Source organism: Oryzias melastigma, linkage group LG1 (assembly GCF_002922805.2).
Source record: "Oryzias melastigma strain HK-1 linkage group LG1, ASM292280v2, whole genome shotgun sequence".
Taxonomy (NCBI): domain Eukaryota; kingdom Metazoa; phylum Chordata; class Actinopteri; order Beloniformes; family Adrianichthyidae; genus Oryzias; species Oryzias melastigma.
The window spans coordinates 27,111,591-27,120,201 of NC_050512.1; the positions used below are offsets into that span (position 1 = coordinate 27,111,591).

At 36.3% G+C, this 8,611-nt stretch overlaps 1 protein-coding gene across 2 annotated transcripts in view; it reads left to right on the forward strand.

Moving 5' to 3' along the window:
• Positions 1 to 8,611, forward strand: part of LOC112157392 (teneurin-3) — an 800,843-nt gene that overhangs the window by 379,773 nt on the left and 412,459 nt on the right. For both annotated transcript variants that reach the window (XM_036213709.1, XM_024290091.2), the window contains one exon: positions 8,188 to 8,253. The gene's annotated coding sequence lies outside the window, so the exon portion shown is untranslated. The remainder of the gene's footprint in view (positions 1 to 8,187; positions 8,254 to 8,611) is intronic.

The window sequence follows — 8,611 nt, forward strand, 5'->3', positions numbered from 1 at the left end:
TAATTTCAACATCAAACACTGTATTTTAGAGTTAATAAATGTTTTTATTAAACGTTTTATTGATTTTGTCACAACTGCATTTGCTCATTAAATTGTGATTGTGGATCTCAAATATTGATCTAGATTACCATGAAATGCAGGCTTATGGAGACAGAGACTGTCTCCACATATGTACAGCTTTGCCCAAACATGTGTTGCAGAATACAGACACAGACGCTTCACATTACACATTTAACAAGAATCTGCCTTGGATGAAGTAACACATATCTATCTCACCTACGTGTGATTTCAACAAATCACTTAAAGCGCAGGCTTTGTCTTGGCTTCAAGCCTGTGCAAACATGAGATTTCCTGCATTATTAGCACCTATATTAACATTTTTTTCATTATGCATTGTTTGCAAGAACAGATATATTAATAACGACAAAATGTGGCAAATACATCTGCTTTTATTCATTAACAGTTTATTTAAAGTATTGTTCGCAACTATATTTTTTTCTATGATAAAATCGTTCCCGGGATCTTTTCATAATAATTATGCAGTTTTTATCATTTTGTCATTTTTTAGACCTTATATGCACCGTGGCAGTAACTCATTAGAAATACAATTCTGGTTTATGGGAGGGACTGTTGACGCGGAGCCACCCCTCGCTGAGAGCTCTGTTTGCGCGCTCACCCGTGAGCTTACAGCCTCAAGCTAACATAAAGTCTGTCAATCCAGCTGTAGACCTAAGTGTGAGCGAGCCAGGGTGCAGGCATGGGGAAAGGGGACTTTGGCTCGCCCGTTTCAGTAGCTGCATTGTTAGTCTGAGCCTTTTCAAGCATCCGGTTTTCTGATCTAACACAATTTTAAGTAAAAAATACTCAGAAACACCGTTTTAATAGTAACTTATTTATAGAGGTTCTCTACTATGAGAAAAATGTTACAAAAACATTTTAAAAACACAAAAAGGTCATTTTCTTTGAAGTGGGTCAATAATGCATTTAAATTTAGTAGGTTAGCAACATCCATTTATGATTATTTGCTATGACTGATTATTACTGCATGTTTGACACTCTAAAGGCCTTTTGCTTTGATCCTGTCTTATTTTGAAAAGCTCCATAGTGTGCACACCGTGCCTGCCTTTACTTCCTGTTTGTGTCAAAGCTGATGTACAGTTTTTATCAGCAATTAATTCAGGAATATTTAGTCAATTTTATGCTTTCCATCTCAGATCCCTTTTTTTTCCATTCTTCACTGATGTTGTTAATATAAAAATAACATACGCATACATATGCAGCTTATCATATCCTGAAACTACCATGTGACCTATTGTGGTATTGTGGAATTTTGGGGCTCCAAACTATCATCTCTAAGCATTTTTAGGCTAACTTTGTTTGATAGGTCTGAGTTGTGGGTGAAGTTGGGTCTAAATTGTATCAATATTCACACGCTTGTCTTAAATGATTTTAAAACTCTGATAGCTCCTCGTATTTTTATCCATGTTTTGGACTGTTGGAGAAAGTATGTTAGTGAGTCTGTAGTGAAACTAGTTTCCATTGCAAACAGTTTAATCCTATGAATTCCATTGATATTAACTAGGTTACTGTTTGTACTTTTGCCAATTAGCAGTTTTATAAGAGAGTTTGTTTGTGTGTGTTGATTTACTGGCAAAATGTTGGGACTGTGGTGTCTTTGTTTGTAAGAACTGCATCTTTTTGATGACAGCAAATGTGGCCTTGAGCACAAAGTAACATTTCAGAAATCAGAGAACAGACTGTACACAATTAGCAAAGCACATAGCCTTGAAATCAGGCGATTTTGGCAGTGTGTTTCTCAGCGTTATGCAGAGTTGAAGTGTGTGTGTGTGTTGGGGAGGCGGTTTGTCAGCAAAAGGCCCTAGCAAGGGTGTCAGTTTGTCTATTACTATGAGCTCTGCTAATCCAATAGCCAATACAAAAGCAGGGCTCCAGGGTTTGAACTGCTCCAGTGATATGGGTGTTCAGTGAACAACCAACACGCACATTTACACTTGCAGCAAAAAAAAAAGAAAAAAAAAAACAACCTTTTTCGGCACAATAGCTGCACTTTTTCCTGTCTAGTTTGGGATGAAAAAAAAATGCAACTTTGTATTGTAGCATGTGCGCATGCTTATGTAAATTTTGAGTCTTGGATTTTAAGTGGATCTGATTAATTACCTTGTTAGCTGCTGTCCCAGACGCAGCAAGAATTAAGTCTTTTAAAAAGGCCACGTGTATCTAATAAAAGCAGATGTTAGGTTAATTCAGATTTAGAATTAAGTGCAATGACATGCAAAAACGAGCTGCTTTGAAAATGCTAAAAAGCTATTTGGATTCAATGGGAAAAAATACTATATGACAGAATCTGGTTCAAACTCCATAGGCTACTATGAAAAAGAAAATGACTCAAGTGACTCTAGACCTCCAAACATAATGTGGCCTGCAGATTAGCTCTAAAACTAGTACATGGAGAGTTTCATTGAATGGCTTTCCAGGGTGGAGCAGCTGCATTCAAGCCATATATCACTAAGTGCAAAGGAAAGTGTCAGTTGCAGTGATGTAAACCACTCTGCCACTTGACTCTAGAGCAGTGGAAAGACATTATTTGTAGCAACGAATTGCGCTTCTCCATCTGGACGAGTATGGGTTTGATTCTTGCCAAAAGAATGGCACTTCTCTGCCTGCATTGTGCCATATGTGAAGTCCGATGGAGGGAGGGGGTTATGGTGTGAGTTTGTTTTTCAGGATTAGAAGGAAGGAACTCTGAATACCTCAAAATACCAAGAGATTTTGGACAATTTGTGTTTCAAACTTGATAGGAACCGTTGGGTTATTACACCAGTACATAAACCAAGGCATGGATGAGTCAGTTAGGTTTGGATGGATATGCTTGGTTATTTTAATCCCTTTAAATGTAGGGTTAAAGCTACATTCATACATACAAATGTGGCACATTCAAGAACACGTTGAACGTAGGTTTTTGTACACACTTCTAGCATATGTGTCAGAGCTCTGACTCCCCCTCTGGTCACTGGCGAGAGCAGTCACCAGAGTACTGACTGCACTTCATCTCCCAACAGCCCCAACGCACAGTTCTTGGATCCTGCTTAGCTATCTCCAATCTGACAATCACCCACCTGCTTCTTAAGCAGCACACAGAGCCTCACTCAGTGCGAAGTATTGTTTTGGGCCACCTCGCCTGCATTACTGAGCGTTTCTACCTGGACCTGATCTTCTGTTTCTGACCCTACCACCTGCCTTGACCCTCGCCTGGACCCTGACTACTTCACTCTCCTCTTGGATAATCCCATGCTCGCGATTGACCTCTGCCTGTTTGACCCTAATCTAGTTTTGTGGACTTTTAGCTGTGCTTAGTTCCTGTCTGTGCTAATAAACCAGCTACACGTGGAACAAGATGTTTGCCCATTGGTGACATTATAGTGTTCACACTGGGCCGTGGCCACTCGATACTACTGTATTTTCTCACAGTTGGTTGCGGCTTGGTGCAAAATGTCCAGACAGTGCAAATCCTACGAATCTTGCTTTAGGCTTTTTCTTTTACAGCTCCATTCAAATTATTCAAAGATTTGGTGTCAAATGATTCTGGCCCGGCATAAATCACAGTTATTAATCTATCCTTCGTAATCGCTTCCCAATCGTTGGAACTTCCATGTTTCAAAAGGACGCTACATATGCCACTGCCAAATCCAAGTCCCTGATTAGACAAAGTTCAACACGTTTTGTACGCAAGGTCCCCTTAAGGGGACCTTAAAACTTGTGTAGCGATGCATGAACACCAGAGTTTTGAACGTGGGACTCTGAAACATGTGCACGCGTGTTTACATGGACTTTTCATTGAAAGCAGTTGCTTGAACATTTCTAAACCCAATGTGAATCTAACATATGATTGCTGGTTTCCTTGGCCAACTTCAAGGTCCAACATTTACGTTAGCACACACATACTTATGGAAAAGTCCCCCATGAAAGGCTGGGAGTTGCAGTAGATTCAAGCCTTGTTCCCAAATATAAAAATTTGGGGAATTTAAGTAGGAGGTAACTTTTTTTCTTTTATTTTAAGTTTAATTTTTGTCTAGATTTCCACCAAAAATCACTTCTTATGTAAAACTTTTACCCCACGTTGCTGCACGATGTCATGGCAGATTTTAGCCTAAAAATACTGGACTGAAACCAGTTTGGCATGTGTTGGCATCGCGGGGAACATGGATTCCAGTAGTGAGCCTAAATGGAGGGGCTGTCTTTGTAATATTTGGAAACTTGAGCCAAGCCATTTGACAATCGAATCCTTAAAAGAATGGCAGGGGGGTGGGTGTCTAAAATGCCTTTAACAGTAGGGTTCCGTTGAAACAATTACTTTAAATGTACAACAAAAGCACTTTCCTTCTTCATATGGGATTTTATAACTTCGCCAATGAACTTCAAATCGTGCCAACTAATTTGTTTGGCAAATTAGCTTTAGCATGTCTCGCAGCGTGATTCAAGTCTCACAACAATTGGAGTCAAATTGTTTTTTAGCATTTGTGTGTCTGGCGTTGTGATAAATAGCTCGTCGGAAAATTGGGAAACAGTGTTTAGCTATCAAATTAAATGGTTTTTAATCAGCCGGTGTTTTTAATGGTCGGTTCAAAGCGGGTTTAGTTGTGCTCAACGCTGACAATAGAAGACAAAAATTAGGAAGGTTTGTAATTGAACGTGCTATGATACCTCTGTTAAATAGTTGTATTATAACAGCATTGCTTTGTTTGTTTCTTAAGGGAAATTAGAATTGGTATGTGAGTGTCCTAATAAGCAAAATTTCTGGAACTACATTTCCTTGTTTGTAGCTGACATGCGAGAACAAAGAAACTAAAAAAAGCAAAGAACACATATTTGTAAGGGACGTAATATTCAAATTAACAAGATTTAATTATTTAAAAGTTATCAATAAATGAAAACTCTTCTTGACAACTAAAAACATTATTGCAATTATAGAAGTAATGAGTAACTTTCTCCACAATCCAATTAATTGTCAAAAATATGTATTAAAAACATGTTTTTCTTTGTTAATGTTCTCTTTGCAAATACCTTCCTGGATTAATATAATTTATGCTATTTTAGAATAAAACATTTTAAAATGGTTATTTTTTGGGGTCCTTACCCTTTATTAAAAATATTTTAATAATCTTAATCTTTATTAGGAACACATATCTCCATGACTTTATGTCTTTAAAAATAAAAGCTTTAAACGTCCTGAATTTTTTTCATCAAAAGTATAAAAATAAAAAATAAAAACTCATGCTTCGCCGACAATTTGAGCTGAAATGTAGACTTGGATAGCTTGTATTTAGAGATTAAAATCTAATATAAGCTCCTCAGACGTTCCTCTAAGAAACCTGCAATAAATAGCAGATGGCAAAAAGGAAGTGAAATATTCATCATTGTTGGGGCTCCATTCCTCTTACTTTCCAGGCTGAGCCAAGCGGTGAGTAGAAGTGACAAATTCATTCTTTCTGGGTCAGAGAAGAAAGAAATGGTTGATTGTGTAAATAATGGATCATGTCCTTGTCTCTTGGCTGTCTAAATGGATTTAGCTTTAGCCTCAACTGATGCTAATAAGATGAGCACAAGAACTAGGCCGGAGAACAATTAACAAACACAGACACGCATACCAGCATTACTGTCTGTCTAAGAGCCTGCACACGTGGAATTCGTGTGACTGCTTTCATTTGTGTGAATGAAAAGTGCAGATTATTTTAGGTGGTTTATGCTGGAAAAGGGTCATGATCTCTTGTTGGTTTGAATTTGTAAATTTCTAATTCATCTCTGAAACCTTTTGGTTCGGCCTAGTTTTAAATATTAACGTTTTATCAAAATAACTGCTTACTCCTGAGCAAAAATGCAATCTCTAAAGACTAGAATAATGCTCAATGCATGTAAAGACTGACTATTTTATTTCTACTTTAGTTCCTAATTTGAAATATGTAAAACCTGGAGTTGCTTCCATTTTGTTATGGGGGTTTTCTGATTTATTTTCCGTTTTATTTTATTTATTTATTCACTTCGTTTAGTTTCGTCAAAGTATTTTTTTCAACTTGTCTAGAGTCTTAGCCTGTATATTTGTTGTTGTTTCTGGTTTTTGTGTTATTTAATTTGAAAACTCAAAAAAAGAGAAAAAAAACCTGCTTAATGTGTACTAATGTAAAGAAGAACATGTTGGTATATGAAGTTAAACTTCATTGTAATATGGTCACAGTACATAACATATTGTTTTGTTCAATGCACATCAATTGGTATTTTATTGATAGAACTTCAGCATATATACACAATATCGGAATGCAAAGCTTCCTGAACACATGCAACAGTCTTCACACGAGATTATTAACCAATTAACTAATCAAATTAATTTAATATTACATTTTCTAGAGTATTTTGGAAATGTATCATAGGATGATTTCCACAAAATCCTTGAATATCAGGATGGCAAATATTGAAGGAATAGTGTGAAGAGAACCAAAAAAAAGTTAAAGTAACAAATTTTAAAGAATGGTTGTTAGCATAAAAAAGAACAAAGAAAGAAAAATGAAGAAGATAAGTGATGGGCAGTTAAAGTTTCATAAAAATCTGAGACTTTATTTCAATATGTGCCAACAAAGTTTAAAAGCTTTATTATACAAAAGGCAAATACAGTCGCAAGGGCTTTTCATTTTTTAAAAATCAAGCCAAAATTCAATCCAATTTCCAAAATATGTAGGGCTGAACGTTGGTTGGTTTGTTCGGAAGCCAACAAAGTTTAAAAATGGACGTAAGGCCCACACACAAAATTCTGTCTGCATAGCTGATGCTATTTAAATGAACACACTAGAATCTTTATTTTATTCAGGACCAAAGCCCTATCTTTTTTACCCTAGAATTTATTTAACTTTCTTTTTGTTAAGCTCTAACATTGCTATGGCAGAAATATTTTTAGTTTAGTTTAAGTTTTTAGTCACTTTTATACAATCTATAGTACGTTTAGGATTAGACCAGAAGGGACGGCAGCAAAAGTTGGCAGTCATAAAAAAAAGGATACGACTATGTTGTTGTATTTTCGGTCAAGAGTACTCACTACATAAGAAGCCATTATTAGCAAAACAATTTGGTCAAAACTGCCAAATGTGGTAAGCTTCATCAATGTTTAGAACCAGATTTGTGTCCAAAGTGAAACATAGAATCTCCAACAACAGCATTTTTTTATTAGCTGTAATTCTAAAGGCTATCCTGGTATATTAAAGCTAACTTTATCGGTTAGCATCATAGATTGGGTCATACAAAAGTCAACTTTAAAAGGTAAATCCCTTTAATTTTTAGCTTCCTTACAAAGGCTCCCACAAACCTCCAAACGTAATTGTTAGAATGGTGTGTGTTTCTGATTTATGGCTATATTTTTACTACTTTCCTAGACATCCATTAATTGCCATTTGAAGGAACTGCCTGTTAAAGCTTCTGTAACCTAACATGAGAATTTACTTTGGATTTTAGGTTTATTTAGCTCCAAAAGACAGCTGGAGATAAACACAAATTTCTATCAAAAGCCTGCAGAAAGTCCAATGTTTTATATTGTTCTTCAAATCCATACATCAAATAAAGAACTGGTCATCTGGTGGCACATAGTGGCAGCAAATCAATCTTTAATAGAAGCCATCGCACAATATTTTCTCCAGACTTTTATTTTAAGGTAAGAGAGAAGCTGAAGCGCTCTTTTCTTAAGGTTAGCACTTACTTTCCCAATAAAATCTTTGGCATTCTTGATCTTTTGGGAACTGACTTTGTTCTGTGGATACTGTAAGTCTCAACACTAAAGTAGGCTTTTAAAGAAGTGGGGCATTTTGTGATAGTATCTGATTAACCACCAAAAGCTGATCCTAAATGATACTTCCAGTTTCAACAAGTTCACACAATGGAAATCAAATGGCCTTGGGATTTCTTTATGGTAACATTTTGCCGAGATAGACTGAAAGATTTCTGCGGGTGCAGAGATGAGAAGTTGGTTTCTTTGAACGCATTACACACATGCCTCATCTGTTGATATACTGGAGCAGTGTCATATTGTATCTTTTCAGATTGTAGAAATTAAGGTGATTTTCTAACCATTTATGAGGGAAATTGCTCATCCATGCATTTGTTCTTTTTCTCTTTCTTTTTGTCTTGCAGACCTGTGCGGTGTGCAGCTGTGTGTACCTTCAAACACAGTCGAGACTGGGAGGCTGCAAGTAAAAGGTAATAAGAGAGCAGCAAACTCCAAAACTTTTGTCACAATGTTTTAAGGAAATAGTGTGTAATCTGCTTGTGACATGTCTATAGCAACTTCACAACTAAACCAATATGACCAGGATAGTTTGGTTTTTATGGCAACATTATAATAATGAGCAAACCTCTATTGGGCATTCAGCATCAGACAGGAAGTTTAAATGACTCCATGAATAAATTAGTATAAATGTAGGTGGTTTCCAATAGACATTTTGTCTGTGCTGATTTTAGGAAGTCAGAATTGTTAAATGTTTTGGTCTAATCATTATCAAATCTGACATGTAATAAACGAGGGGTCACCAAGCTGCCTTTTTTTTTTTTTTTAGTG